Source organism: Sinocyclocheilus grahami, unplaced genomic scaffold (assembly GCF_001515645.1).
Source record: "Sinocyclocheilus grahami isolate Dianchi unplaced genomic scaffold, SAMN03320097.WGS_v1.1 scaffold424.1, whole genome shotgun sequence".
Taxonomy (NCBI): Eukaryota; Metazoa; Chordata; class Actinopteri; order Cypriniformes; family Cyprinidae; genus Sinocyclocheilus; species Sinocyclocheilus grahami.
The window spans coordinates 603139-620684 of NW_015505603.1; the positions used below are offsets into that span (position 1 = coordinate 603139).

The window sequence follows — 17546 nt, forward strand, 5'->3', positions numbered from 1 at the left end:
CAAAGACTGAAGATGATAAAGTTCAAGCAACAGAATAGGGAGGGATGGAGGGGGTTTTGGAGGTGGACAAGGAGATGGCGTAGGGATGGTGAGAGGCAAAAGTGTGGGGATGATGGCAGGATGTGGCGAAGGGATGGTGATGGGAGGATGACGATGATGCCCTAGCAGCTTAGATGGTGTTAGGCACATGGCACAGACACAGAGCATCCCAGTGCTGACAACAAACGGTGGAATCGAGGGAGCGAGGAGCCAAGATGTAGATGGTGTGGCTGTCAACATCTGAGGGCCAACTGATGGAGACAGAGCTGGTGGATCCGAAGGCGCAGATGGAGGGCTGATGGAGCTGAGCGTCGTCGCAGGTTCCGGAGACCTGGGCACAGCCTAGTCGTCCCTGACAGCCTTTTGATTGACAGTACGCTGAGAACAATGTACCTGGTCGGTAATATAGTCAAAAACCTTCCCAGCCTCAGCAGTTTCAGATGTTCTCATATGCTCTCATATAAGCAACCCTTCTTACAATTTAATCGTTGTTCTTATCTGTAATGATAAATATATATTAGAAAATAAAGGCGATAAGGTTGTCAAGCTTGAACAAATATAAACACCAACGAACACTACGACAGTTGGCTAATCAGCTCAAGACAAAGTAATCGTATGTTCATAATCATGGTTTTTCAAAGATCATTAACCTCATTAAAGGGGTCATATGATGCGATTTCAAGTTTTCCTTTCTCTTTGGAGTGTTATAAGCTGATTGTGCATAGATAAGATCCCTGTAGTTGCAAAGACTAAAGTCTCAAAACCAAAGAGATATTCTTTATCAAAGTTAAGACTCTGCCACGCCCCCCTAAAACGGCTCGTTCTAACACGCCCCCACATATCTACCTCACTATGTGGAAATATTTGCATAATGCGCCCAAATGTTCATGCAAAGAAAGAAGGCGTGGTTTCAGTAACCGCAGTTAGTGTTGAAGCAGCCATGTCAGGGAGACGCTGTGTTTCTAGGCGAAAGCAAAAGCACTTTATTTGGCCTTCCAGAAGTAGATGCATTTAGGAATCTTTAAGATTACTTACAACAGAACAGCAATGCATTATATGGACGACCGTTTCATGAACCTAGGAGAGGAGGTAATTCTGACTTTGCTATGACAATCTGGCGCTTCTGAATCAGCTACTGTTTTGTTATTAGTTTAAGTATTTGCTATTGACTGTTCAAATGCGGAGTTTTGCGCATCGTGTGTGTGTGTGTGTGCACGAGCGAGCGAGAGAGAGAGAGAGGACGACCAAAAGAGGACAATATCCACTTCGTCATGCCTGGAGCTGATCCGTGCTGGTCGCAGAGGGAATACTTCAACTTAGTATTGTGGATCGCCGGCACATTTTATGGAGGACTGTTTCCTGATCCTGGGAGAGTAACGTTAGACTAAAATGCCGGCAGTTCTGACTCACGTAAGTAAGTAAGTTTTCTTTTATCATTTGCCACTGATGATTCAAACACGAGTTTTGGGCAGTAGAGTAGCACTTGTTGTTTGTCATTTCTCTGATCACAAATGCAGACAGGGTTTTATTTTTACGCGGCACGATGCAATGCAACGCAACGCGTAAAAAGACAGTATAAGTCATTATAATCAGTAATTATGTCCCCACTGGATGCAACAAATGCCTCGTTTGTAATGGGTTTTAATGTTTTTGTCTTGTCGCTATGGCTGGGACACGCCATCACAGTATGGTGAGGGGCGTAACATTTTTGTCTCACGCTTGAGGTATTCGGCCAATCACAACGCATTGGATAGCTAGCCAATCACAGCACACCTCGCTTTTTCAGACCGATGAGTTTTGTAAAAATCGACACGTTTCAAAAAAGGCGGGGCATAGAGGAGAAACAATAATGTTCAGTATGTACAGTATGTGAAAAATAATCAGTTTTTTTTACTTTAAACCGCATAAACACATTTCATTACACCAAATACACAAAATAATGTTATTTTTAGCAGCATCATATGACCCCTTTAAGAAAGGGTAACATAAGTATGTTTTCTGTAAATACACTGTAAAGTCACTAAAAGTATGCTTGTGTTTAGCATATTCCTTAAGAGTGTAACTAAAAATATATTTATTAACATAGTATTTCTACTATACTTTTTAGAAATATACTAATAGTGTGCTTGTGTTTAGCATATTCCTTAAAAGTGTAACTAAGCATATATTTAATACAAAAGTATTTCAAGTATACTTTTTAGAAATATATTAAAATGCAATTCAATATATTTGTATTGCACTTCAAATAAGCATGTTGGGAATACAAATGTATTATAAACATACTACTTGAATTTCAAGTATATTTTTAATACATTTAATACTACGTCTTTTTCACCTGGGAAAACATATATATATTCTTAAAATTTGAAGTACATTACTTCAAATTAAGTGCACATTCAGTACACTTCTTTTTCACAAGGGTCACCATTAGCTAAAAGTGAAAGTCAAACTTTATTAAAATCAATTGTGACTTGAGTCTCCTGTTAATACTTGGGCAAAATTAAGGTAACTTTTATCAACAGCCAAATTTGCAGAGGAAATTTGCAGTGGATCAGCTGGGAATTTACAAAACACTGATGTCTAATTAGAGGGTAGGTGTTCAGAAGCTCAAGCTGAGATGTGATGAAAGTCCAGTTAATCCAGTATGAAACAACAAGTCCCAACACCACATTTTTTAAAAGCCGCTTAAAGGAAACCCTTTTCATGAGCGTCTTTTTATTTTGAGTGGTGGGAGGAAGCAAAATACTAAAGGAGGGGCTCTTTATGAAAGGAAGCATTGGAAGTACATGGTCTAGTTTCACCTGGAGGTGTGACTGAGTTTGTAATTCAGTAGTGATCACACCACCCAGCTCAGGTTATGCAGGTCAGAGCTGATCGTACAGAAGATGAAAATGAAATTATGCTTTATGGGCATGCGAATCTGGTGTTTCTGTGCCAGCTAACAGCTCAACATGATTCACATGGCTGATCATCTTTGTTTAAGAGAATCTCATCCAACACTTTAGATGCACCCATGATGCCAGGAACTAGACCTTGATGTGAAGTTGAGATTGCACTGAGGACCAGTCATAGCCTGTATTTTATCACTCTCATTTCTAGGTTATCTGAAAATCAGACAAATTTGGATCATTATCAGGTAATAAAGACTTTTTTGTTGATTCAATTCCAAAATTTAGCCAGATGAAACACAGCCTATCCTTTTCAGCAGAACATGCTACATCAAAAGGGAAATTAAAATCTTAGCAGAATGTTTTTTTTTCCGACAGACATGAGAGGCATTTTCAACTGCTAGACATATAAGTTGTTATGCATGCTTTGATCTCACTCATATTACAGTCCTGTTAGCAGGAGAAAGGCCCGTCTCTCCACAGTTCTTTGAAGCAGCACTGAGTTTTTAGCAGTGGGTGATGCAGAAAAAGTTCAAGCGCAGGAAAAAAAAGGTCTTTCAGACTTAAAATGGATTTGGAAAACAACATCAACCAACACTTTGATTATTTAGAAAAGGCAAAATGGGACTTTTTTTCTGAGCTTGAACACAATTAAATAGTAGAAGAACAAAGAACTGAGGGATAAGATCTACACCTGAATGATAATATAATATAATATAATATATTATAATATAATATAATATATAAAAGTATGCAAAACCATGGCTGTTCATGGAAGTATCAGTTATGACTTTACATATGAACAGCAGAGGCCTAAATGCTGTCATCGTGACAACATGGGATAAATCAAGCTGTTAGTTGACATCTACAGCACAAGCACAGGACCTCGTCCTCTATAAGCATGCCACATCTTTGAACCACTTTAATAAATCATTCAAATGGCAAGCGTATCCTACTTCTCTTTCTTTCTCACACACTTCCCCTCTTTTTATACAAACACAAGTTAGTGCTGCCTGGACTGTACTGCACTTTTTACGCAGGAAGCTTTCAGGATGTTGTTTGTTTAAAGCATTGTTCCAGTTGGCTTCACTTGACATACTGTACAGTTACACACACACACACACACACACAGCATAGGTACAAAAAGAAAATAATAAAAAAACTGGACAACAGATATCGCTGGACTCTCTTTTGACCATATGGCTCAGAAACATAAAATAAGTTAGCATATAAAGGCTCCCAAATAGCCCTGATTGAGCATTTGATGGATAGGAATATGTAAATGCATTTTGAGAGTGTGGAAAGAACTATGTTAGTTTTAAATCAAGTGGCAATATAGCAAATTAGGTTTTGGAAGGCGCAGCTGGACCCACCTCTATGTGAAATTCTCATTGGTAAAATGAGTGACACTTTTGCAAGCTTGGGATGAAGTAAAATGATTTTCAAAATCAATAGTCACTGGATTACATAAACGGTCTGAACTGGAAGTCCTGTATAATTTGGCTACTTTTGGGTTTGCTTGATCCCCCCAAAAACAAGTGTCTGAATATATAAAATACAAATGCAAAATAATAAAAAGCACAAAAAAAAAAAAAACATTCAATTAAAAATATAAAATCAAAGCTTTTATTATTTAAGAAATATGTAGTCAGTTCTTGTACGATTAGTCAAACACTGATCCCTATTAAAAAACGTCTCCAGGTTACGAATGTAACCATGGTTCCCAGAGGGAACGAGACGCTGCGTCGGAAATGCTTTGGGAAAGCCCCCAGCGTGACCATGCTCTGAATCACATATGAAATCAGTCCCATAGATGGGCGAGACGTCATGGGCGGGTGACGTTGCGACCAGGAAGCTATATAAGAACGTGCGGTGGAACTGGCGTCAGCTTCTAGGAATGAAGCAAGCGCTCAGAGGGATGCCGGAAGTATGGCACTGAGATGCAGCGTCTCGTTCCCTCTGGGAACAATGGTTACATTCGTAACCTGGAAACGTTCCCCTTCAGGAACTCGAGCTGCATCGGAAACGCTTTGGGAACCAGTATGCCCACGCGGCCAGACTTACAAATCCCTGCCTAGTGTGGAAGAGCACAGCTAAGGCGAGATAATGGAGCCAGGAGTGGCGCAGAATGCAGGAAGGCAGCTGACAAAGTGTCCCAAAGGCCAACTTCAGAAGGAGTGAGTCTTGACCCCTAAAGGAGAGGGGAGATCAGAGGACTCGAGGCTATCAAAAAGCATCCTGATCCACCGCTTAGCATAAGCTTCTCTGGCCAGAGGCCTCAGCCTCAGCGCACCGTGGAGGAGAAACGTGTAACTAGGGGGTGTCTGCCCACTGACTGGCCACCGACACGTAGACTTTCAAGGTGGAGTGGGCCAGCCCTGCAGAGAAACGGGCCTGCAGGATCTCCAGCACTGTACCAACTGGGTAGTAAACTGGGTCGATGGCGGTCTCCACACCAAAATGTGAAAAGATTCCGCTTCAGAGCATACAGTTTCCTCGTAGAGGGAGCTCTGGATTGGAGAATGGTCTCAACAACCTCAGTTGAGAGACAGGAAACTGCGAGTTGTGCCACCCCTCAGGTGCCACACCCACGTTTCCACAGCTCCAGGCGGGGGTGAAGATAGTACCCTCTGCCTGTGAGAGGAGATCCCTCCTGACAGAAATCTCCCATGGAGAGCCGTCGAGAAGGGAAATCAGGTCGGAGAACCATACTTGTACCAGCCAGAATGGGGCTACCAACAGTAGATGGCCCCCGTCCCGGCACACTCTCTCCAGAACTCCCGGGAGACAAATTTGGATCATTATCAGGTAATAAAGACTTTTTTGTTGATTCAATTCCAAAATTTAGCCAGATGAAACACAGCCTATCCTTTTCAGCAGAACATGCTACATCAAAAGGGAAATTAAAATCTTAGCAGAATGTTTTTTTTTCCGACAGACATGAGAGGCATTTTCAACTGCTAGACATATAAGTTGTTATGCATGCTTTGATCTCACTCATATTACAGTCCTGTTAGCAGGAGAAAGGCCCGTCTCTCCACAGTTCTTTGAAGCAGCACTGAGTTTTTAGCAGTGGGTGATGCAGAAAAAGTTCAAGCGCAGGAAAAAAAAGGTCTTTCAGACTTAAAATGGATTTGGAAAACAACATCAACCAACACTTTGATTATTTAGAAAAGGCAAAATGGGACTTTTTTTCTGAGCTTGAACACAATTAAATAGTAGAAGAACAAAGAACTGAGGGATAAGATCTACACCTGAATGATAATATAATATAATATAATATATTATAATATAATATAATATATAAAAGTATGCAAAACCATGGCTGTTCATGGAAGTATCAGTTATGACTTTACATATGAACAGCAGAGGCCTAAATGCTGTCATCGTGACAACATGGGATAAATCAAGCTGTTAGTTGACATCTACAGCACAAGCACAGGACCTCGTCCTCTATAAGCATGCCACATCTTTGAACCACTTTAATAAATCATTCAAATGGCAAGCGTATCCTACTTCTCTTTCTTTCTCACACACTTCCCCTCTTTTTATACAAACACAAGTTAGTGCTGCCTGGACTGTACTGCACTTTTTACGCAGGAAGCTTTCAGGATGTTGTTTGTTTAAAGCATTGTTCCAGTTGGCTTCACTTGACATACTGTACAGTTACACACACACACACACACACACAGCATAGGTACAAAAAGAAAATAATAAAAAAACTGGACAACAGATATCGCTGGACTCTCTTTTGACCATATGGCTCAGAAACATAAAATAAGTTAGCATATAAAGGCTCCCAAATAGCCCTGATTGAGCATTTGATGGATAGGAATATGTAAATGCATTTTGAGAGTGTGGAAAGAACTATGTTAGTTTTAAATCAAGTGGCAATATAGCAAATTAGGTTTTGGAAGGCGCAGCTGGACCCACCTCTATGTGAAATTCTCATTGGTAAAATGAGTGACACTTTTGCAAGCTTGGGATGAAGTAAAATGATTTTCAAAATCAATAGTCACTGGATTACATAAACGGTCTGAACTGGAAGTCCTGTATAATTTGGCTACTTTTGGGTTTGCTTGATCCCCCCAAAAACAAGTGTCTGAATATATAAAATACAAATGCAAAATAATAAAAAGCACAAAAAAAAAAAAAACATTCAATTAAAAATATAAAATCAAAGCTTTTATTATTTAAGAAATATGTAGTCAGTTCTTGTACGATTAGTCAAACACTGATCCCTATTAAAAAACGTCTCCAGGTTACGAATGTAACCATGGTTCCCAGAGGGAACGAGACGCTGCGTCGGAAATGCTTTGGGAAAGCCCCCAGCGTGACCATGCTCTGAATCACATATGAAATCAGTCCCATAGATGGGCGAGACGTCATGGGCGGGTGACGTTGCGACCAGGAAGCTATATAAGAACGTGCGGTGGAACTGGCGTCAGCTTCTAGGAATGAAGCAAGCGCTCAGAGGGATGCCGGAAGTATGGCACTGAGATGCAGCGTCTCGTTCCCTCTGGGAACAATGGTTACATTCGTAACCTGGAAACGTTCCCCTTCAGGAACTCGAGCTGCATCGGAAACGCTTTGGGAACCAGTATGCCCACGCGGCCAGACTTACAAATCCCTGCCTAGTGTGGAAGAGCACAGCTAAGGCGAGATAATGGAGCCAGGAGTGGCGCAGAATGCAGGAAGGCAGCTGACAAAGTGTCCCAAAGGCCAACTTCAGAAGGAGTGAGTCTTGACCCCTAAAGGAGAGGGGAGATCAGAGGACTCGAGGCTATCAAAAAGCATCCTGATCCACCGCTTAGCATAAGCTTCTCTGGCCAGAGGCCTCAGCCTCAGCGCACCGTGGAGGAGAAACGTGTAACTAGGGGGTGTCTGCCCACTGACTGGCCACCGACACGTAGACTTTCAAGGTGGAGTGGGCCAGCCCTGCAGAGAAACGGGCCTGCAGGATCTCCAGCACTGTACCAACTGGGTAGTAAACTGGGTCGATGGCGGTCTCCACACCAAAATGTGAAAAGATTCCGCTTCAGAGCATACAGTTTCCTCGTAGAGGGAGCTCTGGATTGGAGAATGGTCTCAACAACCTCAGTTGAGAGACAGGAAACTGCGAGTTGTGCCACCCCTCAGGTGCCACACCCACGTTTCCACAGCTCCAGGCGGGGGTGAAGATAGTACCCTCTGCCTGTGAGAGGAGATCCCTCCTGACAGAAATCTCCCATGGAGAGCCGTCGAGAAGGGAAATCAGGTCGGAGAACCATACTTGTACCAGCCAGAATGGGGCTACCAACAGTAGATGGCCCCCGTCCCGGCACACTCTCTCCAGAACTCCCGGGAGCAGAGTGATCGGGGAAAAAGGCGTACAGACAAAGCCTCGGCCACGTCTGTACCATAGCGTCCAGTCCAAGAGGAGCTGGATGAGTCAGAGAGAACCAGAGGGGACAGTATGATGTATCTCGAGTCGCAAACAGGTCCACCTGAGCCTGGCCAAAAACTCTCTATATCTGCTTCACCACCTCAGGGTGAAGTCTCCATTCCCCAGACCTCGGCCCCTGCCTCAACAAGATGTCTGCTCCCATATTGAGATGTCCAAGAATGTGAACTACTCTCAGCGAGAGGAGTTTGCCCTGGGACCACACAAGGATCTGGTGTGCCTGCCTGTAAAGGGAGCGCGAACGCAGACCTCCCTGGTGGTTGATTTAAGAAACCGCTGATGTGTCGTCGGTGCACCAACACATGGCGACCTCTTAGGTCTGGGAGAAAGTGTTTTAATGCTAGAAACACAGCCAGCATCTCCAGGCAGTTGAAGTGCCACGTGAGATGGCGGCCGCTCCACAGAATGTGGGCTGAGCGGCCACTCATGACCGCTCCTCAACCGGTGAGGGACGCGTCCGTCACTAGCATTACGCTGCGTCAAGGAGCTCCCAGCACCAGGCCCTGAGACAAGAACCAAGCTTACTCCACATGTCTAAGGCATGTAGGCATCGCCGCGTGACCTTGAGCATGCAGAGCGGGTTTCCCCTCAGGGAGAACCCCTTGGTCTTGAGCCACCACTGTAGGGGTCTCATGTACAGCAGGCCAAAAGGTATCACGTTGGACACAGCTGCTATCAGACCCAGCAGTTTCTAGAACTGCTGACAGTGAGTGACCGGCCTTCTCTCACTCTTGCGACTGCAGTGAGGATCGATTCGAACTGAGCAGGAGACAGACGTGCCTGCATCCCTCACCACACCCAGATAAGTGGTTCTCTGTACTGGAGAAAGCACACTTTTCTTGGCGTTAAGTCTAAACCGTTAACTTCTTGTTCCATTACCAGAGCCTGCTCGGGGCCCACCAGAGTGTGAATGACCCCATTGAAACGAGGCGGAGAAGAACCGAACTGATTCGGTAGCCTCTTTTTACAGTGTGCAGGATCCAGTGAGACACATTTGGCAGAAGTTTCCACGCTGCCAAAAAGGTCTACTAAGTGAATCAGTCTCTCGAGACTGAGATAATGAATAATGAGATCTCTGGTGTAATCAGCGTGGCTAGGTCGGTGCCCTGAAGCAGCGAACTGGCAGGAGACGGCCAAACTAGCTGCTCTATAAACCTCCGAAGAGGTAGCGAGCCTCTTAGTACCGCTACGTTTCTGGGCGGTGACTGAGAGAAGTGCTCGCCAGAGACCGCTGCACCCTGAAGCACCATAGGTGGCAGGGTTGGCAGATCGATCTCCTGAGAGCACTGAGGAGAGACGGCTACCATATAATGAGGTGTACACCGCTCTTCCCCAGAGGGGGCCGGCCCTCAGAAGTCCTGGGCCTTAGGTGTCAGGATGTTTTAGCTGAAGACTATCCAGTGGGAATAATGGTCCGCAGATCCACCTTCTGCTAGAAGCCTTCGGCCCAGGAGCGCCACTCTGTATCTAAATTCTGAGGAGTACGAGAAGTGACGCTCCCTATATGCTCCCGCCCAGCAGCCCCTGTTGACCACCTCAACCTCCTCAGAGGAAAAGAGGTAAAAACGTACTCTTACTCAATAAATTTTTATCCCAATTTTTATCCCTGTATATCTAACTTCTCATTGTCAGATAAATACTTTATTTTATTCCTCAGAATTAAATGCAATCAAACAACCAGACGAATAAACTCGGTCTGGCGTGATAAGATTCATATCAAAAATCGAAAATGATATATCTAACTTTTCATAGTCAGATAAATGCCTCATTTAATTCCTCAGAATTAAATGCAGCCAAAGAACCAAACGAGTAAACACGGTCTGGTGTGGTAAGATTCACATCAAAAACTGAAATGATGTAATACACGCATTGCCTCGGCAGCACGCGAGCCGCTTGGTCACACAAACAAATCAATCTCCTCAGAGAAAAATAGCTGCAGCAGCCAGCTCTCACTCAGAGATGGAAGTGAGGCTTCCGAGCCTCGAGAGAGGGCGCTGGATCTAGGGAGTGCAGGCGGAGAAAGGGTGAGCCGTCTCCAACCCATTCGCTAGATCCACGTGCGATCCCCGCGATCTGAATCGCCGCCGTGCCTCAGCAATAGCGGGACCGAACCACAAGCTCGTAAGCATTGACACACTCCTCTGAGTGTGCCCGGCGGGAGCAGAGCATTCAGCGGGGAGAAGCACAATCAGCCCCTTAAATCCGAGAGCTGATAGCGCGAGCTCCGCTCCCCAGTAAATGCTGCTCATAATAATATAGACATAATATGCTTGTGTAACTGATGCTTGTGCAACTGGCGAGCTCATCGACGCCATCCATATCAACCTCCTCGGAGGAAGACAGGCGGAGCGTCGAGCCCTCTCACAGTGGGAAAGAACCGCAGCACGGGCTTCCAAACCCCGAGAGCGGGTACTGGATCTGGTAGGTGAGGAAGAAGATAGGGACCCGCCCATATACATTCCCTCCACTGGATCCATATGTGAACCCCACGAGTACAGCCACCGCTCCGCCTCCCTGGAGAGCTGACTCTGCGTGCTTTGCTCCCAAGCAGACAACACAAACTGTGTGTGTCCTCACCCGAAATATAGCGCGGGCAGGGAGGAACACACAGACTGAATGCTGTCTGCTCCCACCCAAATGCTTCTTTTTGCTAAAGCTTGGCATAATGGAGCTTATAAGTGGAAATACAACATTAAATAAGACTCACAAACAGATAGCGACTGACACACACACAGAGCGCTTGCTGATTGACAAAAAGCTGACGCCGGTTCCACCGCACATGCTTTTATAGCTTCCTGGTCGCAACGTCACCCGCCCATGACATCTCGCCCATCTATTGGACTGATTTCATATGTGATTCAGAGCATGGTCACGCTGGGGGCGTTCCCAAAGTGTTTCCGATGCAGCTCGAGTTCCTGAAGGGGAACTATAATGTTTTTTCCTCAATTTAATTGATTATTAAATTATTAAAATAATCAGCCATATTACTGAAACTGTATGTAGTCACATTAGCAAAACTTCAGCAAAATCTTGCTAGCCAAAAAGATCCACCCAATGTATGAAACACAGCTCACACAGATATCAACTTTCTTTTTCACTCTCAATAAATATTGATTTTATTGAAGAATGTATATTGTATGTTTGAATATTGTGTTGGACAACAGGGGCCATCGAGTCAAGAAGGTGAACCATTTCTCTGAAATCAATGTATTTGCAGTGTTACCTGATGCAGTGTAAACTTTAGCGTGCAAGTGTCCTAACTTGCACTGACTGAGCAAATGTTTAACACTATAGCTCCGGACATCCCTTCACTCCCTCACTGTCACATCATCAGCAGCCCTCATCTCTCTCATACATATTTGCAAGGTTACAACAGCTTTAAATCAATAAATATCTCAGAAATAAACCTGTCAGCTCAGCTCAGGTATCAGAGGGATAAAACAAAAGTAGCGTGGCATAAAAAGCAGCATGCAGAAGGAGGGCAGAGCAGTTATAGTGTGAATCTCCAGCCTGGTCTCATGTTTATACGTAGGTATTAATACGTAACATTTACAAGCACAAAACGTACACTTTTGTACGTTTTTAATCATGCTAAAATGTACAATTTAGACGTATTTCAACGTTTAAAATGTACAAATCGCTACGTATTTTTAGCTAAAAAACGTAAAAATATTTACGCATCTTTTATGTCATTTAGATATTCATATCAATGCATTTATAATTTCATAAGTAAACGAGTAAACAATTTAATAATGCAATTGAAAACAAGTTAATTCATATGATAACTAAAAACTAATAAAATTAATGCCGCGATTTCAATATTCATAAGGATTCATTTTTAGGTGTCGTCAATACGTCAGTTTTGTACGTTAAAATGTTGAAAATACGTAAGTATTTGTACGTTTAGAGGCTGAAAATACGTAAGTATTTGTACGTTTTAGTGCCTGTAAAAACGTCAGTAAATGTACGTTTTATAGAACCACATTTTACGTAAAATACATACGAATTATCATGAGATCACATTGGAATCTCTGCATGGTCAGGGTGAGGTATGCTCGGAGGCTTGAAAAAGCCATTAGTAGAGTAACGGCCACAATCTGGAATGCTCTGAGAAGATATCAAATCACAGGCCGTCTGTGTATGTCAATGTACTCAGTGCGGTTACAATAGGTTGAAGTCCATTAATCAACTGGGGTAACTAATGAATGCCATTTTAACTACACATGCAAACTAATACACATGTGATTTACACACACACACATACCACATTCTCATTGGTCTAAGAGTCACGGACATGCTTCAGTGTCCTGGTCTGTTTAAAATAGACCTGCATAATATATGAAACTCAGTAGGAACAGGTGTGAGACAGAAGGTGTGTGTGTGTGTGTGTGTGTGTGTGACAGTGACAGGCAATGCACTAAGAAAACAAACATACTTGCCCCCGTGAACGACCATTTAAAGTTTGTACGCTACAAAATCAAATATTGTGTCATGCTAAAAAAGCCCCCTCTGCTGACAGGAGTTCTCTCTGTTTCTTTCCAGCTTGCTCTCTCTCATCAGGGTCAGAAGGACAAGCTGGCAAATACTAACTTTTGGTCTATTTCCAGCTCTGGAGCGAGTTCCCACATAAGGCTCCTGGGACAGAGAGAGAGAGCATTACTAGGAAAACCAGAGGGGAGGTCTGTGACGTCCCTTAAAGACGCATGTTTAAAGACTTCCCAGCAGTGAGCAAAAACACAGTGACTGCTCTCCCGCCAGGCCTCAAGTACTGCTTGCTTTACAGAATTCAACTACGGGAGCCCTGTCAGAGCTTCTGACTTTCAATCCCACTGTCTGTCACCCGCACATCATGCATTTATCAGTTATTTCAGAGGGCTAAGCGTGTTATCCCAGCTGAAAAAAGTTTAAACCAGTCTAAACTAGTTTTAAATGGTCTCTTAGCTTGGCCAAGCTGGTGTTTGGCTAGTTTAACTGGATGACAAACTGGACTCCCGGCCTGACTAGCTGAAAATTTCCCCAAAACCACTCAAAAGACAGTCTGGGAGGCCAACTAAAACCAGCAAGAGTTTAAGGGTTTAATAGGGATAACATAATCGCACAGCTCTCAATGCTTACAAAGGAAAAGAAAGAAAAAACCTTAACCAGCCTAAGCTTGTTTGTTGGTCTTAGCTGGTTTAAGATGGTTTAGCTGAACAGCCAACTGGTCTTACCGACTGACCAGCTGAATAGTGTCCTGTTTCATTCTGTAAAACCCCTCTAAAACCAGCCTGGGTGACTAACTACTGCTGCCTTCTGTTGGCTGGTTTAAGATACTTTTTAAGACAACTAAGACCAGCAAGCCATCTTAGGCTGGTTTAAAGGTTTAGTAGGGATAGCATAATTACATAAAAAAAAAAAAAAAAAAATCCAGTCTCTCAGCCTGGCCAACCTGGCATTTAGCTAGTTTAGATGAGAGATTAAAAAAAATAATAATAATAAACGCACAAACCTTTCTATAACCAGCCAAAAGACTAGCTACAGCAGCAGGGGTGGCAAAATAATAGTCCCAGTCTGGAAGGCCAACTAAGACTTTATTTTATTGTTAATTTTTTTATACAGCTCTATTAAGGCATTCCCAGCATTCTTAGCACAATTTTTCAGTTTTAATTATATGAAACGTTACAGAGCATTGCAGAAAAAAAACACTCAAAGTACGCAAGATGTTTATTTCAGAGATTGTTGGGGAGTGTCACATAGACATATAGCTGTTAGAAGTTAATGACATAGAAAAAGGGATTTTGTTTGTGTGTTATAGTGTTTTTGCCTCAACAGTGTGTTGCAACACTTGGCAGAGTTTGAGCTCCTGCCAGAAGAATCTAGGAGCAAATAAGACTAGTGCTTATTTGCATTCCTCGATCCTACTACCAGAGCCCATGACTGACCCCGTTCTTTAATCCAGCCAAGTTAAAGAATCTCTTACTTACACACACTTGCAGAGGCAGGTATATAGTAGCCAGCCAAGCATGAGGAATCAAAGCTAAACCTGGAAAAATAGCCTTGGGATCTGATGACTGGGATGAGAAACAGGTGGTGCGTAAAGGCCTGAGAATGGAGAGCTTTATATCCGGTAAAGATACTACAAAGAGATACAGCCTGCATCTGTCCTGCTTTTACTCTTGACCTAATATGTAACAGACTGCTGCTACGAAGTCAGCAGGTTCTTTTTTCTGTGTCTTATTCTTGATCTTTCCAGGCTGGTTGTAGCTTGTTTAAAATGGTCTCTCAACCTGGCTAAGATGGTCTTAGCTGGTTTAAGATGGTCTTCCAACATGTTCAAGCTGGTCTTAGGCTGATAACCCAGACTTAGCATCTGAAAAGTACCCAAAACCATGCAAAAAGCAGTCTGAGAAGGCAACTAAGACCAGCAAACCAGCATATGCTGGTTTAAGATGTTTTAAGTTTGTCTTCAAGCCTGACCAATCAGGTGTTTAGCTAATGTTGCCAAGCAGCCAACTGATCTTACAAACCGAGCAGCTGAAAAGTGGCTAAAACCCCTCTAAAATCAGTCTGGGAGACCAACTAAGATCCGCAAACCACAAAACCAGTGTAGGCTGATTTAAGATGTTTTTTAAGACAACTAAGACCAGCAAACCAGCATACTCAAGGCTTAAAAAGAAGGGGTAAAAAATATTTAAACCAGCCTAAGCTGGTTTTGGTGGTCTTAGCTTTGTTAAGATGGTCTCCCAGTCTGGCCATGCTGTTGTTTGACAGTTTAGCCGAGTAGCCAACTAGTCTTACAGACTGGGTGACCAAGTAAGACCAGCAAACCAGCTTAAAAATGGTTTAAGCAGTTTTTTTTTAAATGTCTAAATGTTTCAGAAGGGCCAGATAACTTGTCCAACTGTCCATTCAAATGCACTCCCTGACTTTTACACTGTTTTGTCTAATAGTTTATTGTGTTGCATTGTGTGTGACAGGATCTGTAGTCAGGCTCTGCACTATTAATATTGCAGGCACCGGGTTTTGCCAACTAGCCAAACACTTTCTGACAGCCTCACACAGGCCAACCATTGTCAAGACTCCTGTAGCCAGAATGCTATTGCCAGCCGCTGTTTTTATGGATCAGACCAAAGAAAAACACAGGACAAGGCTAACAGTACAATCATCCCTCTCTCCCTGATGCTCTTCTTTCATGTCATCTTTTCCACCTCTTCTGTCATGCACCAAACTTTCCAAAAATTACCATTCCCTCAAAGTTTTCACAGAGAAGTAGGTCTACATTGTAAATGGCATGGACGTGCAGCTCTTTGAAGATGGCTAAAATTGCTGTGTTTGTTAACATTCCCTTCAATTCTCAGACTGTAGTGGTTATCTCCCATGTGCAGCTATCCAACAAGCTGCTGGCTAAAAAGAAAAGAAAATCTCTCATTGGACATTAACTTAATGTGCAGATCTGCAGTGACTACACACACTCACATGAATACAAACATGGTCATCCATGACGACCTCACTACTAATCCCAGGGTCTTTATATTATATTATATATTTTATACCGTGGAACACAAAAGAAGATATTTTGAAGAATGTTTTAACTATTTCTGTCTATACAATGAAAGTCAATGTTGTCAGAAGCAACATGAATACTTTAATTGTATAGCTAAAAACAGCTGAGACATTTTTCAAAATATCTTCTTGTGTTCCACAGAAGAAAGTAAGTCATGCAGGTTTGGAACGACATGAGGGTGAGCAAATGATGACAAAATATTTATTATTGAGTGAACAATCCTTTTAGTTCAAGAGCACCATGTAGTTTTCCCATGTAATGCTATTCACTGAGAAAACCAACCCACATATGTCAAAAAAATACCATATTTCACTAAAATGGTTCCATATTTAGTTTAATTTCGTTGGTAATGCATTAATAGTCACTAATATTTGGATGACTAACAGTGCAAAACAAGCAAGAAGTTTGTGCGTCCGACAAACACCTGCAGTGTCCACTCTTGCCCTTGACACAATCACAGATCTCCAAATATGCCAAAACCACAGGATTTTCTAATGGAGAACTTCAAAACTTCTCACTTTCCAAATTTTCCCTTCACTTGCAAAGCCCCATTCAGAGTTCATGGAAAGTTCCTCCACGCCGACAGCGCTGCCTGCCACATATGCTCCCATGTGCTGGCAGAAAGTGTGCGCAAAGATACTAAACTCCACAGATCAACAGACAGAGCTTTAAGCTTCTCAAAGTCAAACTGCCAAAGAGCTCATACACTCCAGCCAACCCAAACTGCAACACACCCTGCAAAACAAATCGTTTGAAACCAAACCCAAACAAACTTGAGGCACTTGAGGGACGCATACAAACAGAAGCAGACTGAGCTTGCTGTCCTGTGACCTGCTATGACCGGCTATCACCTTGCAGATAAGGTTTTACAGTAGAGGGATTGTCATGTGTCAGCACACACCCTCCCCCTCCATCCCTACCGTCCCAGCAGCCCCTTACAATAACAAACCCCCGTGCAGACACGCCACTCGCCTGGAGTGTCTAACAGGAGAGCAGCGTTATAAAACCCTTTCATTTGCACACTAACCAAACACTCCCACAGTCATTATCAATCATTAACAGCAACCCGTTAAAGGCACTGAAGCAAGTAGTGCTGAGTACTTACTCTCTTTCAGACACAGGTTTCCAACTTGTCCCTTACAGAAAAATATAAAATAAAATCCCAATGGAAATCAGACTCCTTAAGGATTGCCAGTAGATCCAGCTTTGAAGACTGCCAGTATCATCTGTTTATAGGTCTGGATGTGGGATTGGTAGTACAGAGCTCACACTCATGCCCTGTCTGCTGCTGTGACTGAATGTGTATCTGACACGTTGGTGTAGTAAAGCCTCCCTCTGGCTTAATCACTGCTCCTCCCCTCATGCTCACATAGTAAGAGAAACAAAGCGAGCGAGAGAGAGAAAGGGAAAGAGAGAGAGATAGACAGCCTTGATAGTCATTACAAAGACTGGGAGGAAATCACAAGATTTCTTGCTAACCTTTAGTTTCAGTTCTGGTGGTTACTTAAACTTGAATTTCAGCTTTCAACACTCTTGCCAAGCTTAAATGATTAACACAACTGAACTAGTCAAAAGCATTCATAACAAATGAAGAAAATTAAAATCAAGGAAATATAAACAGTTGGCAGGGAGT

At 43.0% G+C, this 17546-nt stretch overlaps 1 protein-coding gene across 1 annotated transcript in view; it reads right to left on the reverse strand.

The window, feature by feature from the left end:
• The window catches only part of LOC107551463 (semaphorin-4B-like), a 77024-nt gene extending 59827 nt beyond the window's left edge, over positions 1-17197 (reverse strand). Inside the window, exon 1 of the mRNA XM_016233075.1 lies at positions 17019-17197. The gene's annotated coding sequence lies outside the window, so the exon portion shown is untranslated. The remainder of the gene's footprint in view (positions 1-17018) is intronic.
• Between the last annotated feature and the right edge of the window lie 349 nt (positions 17198-17546).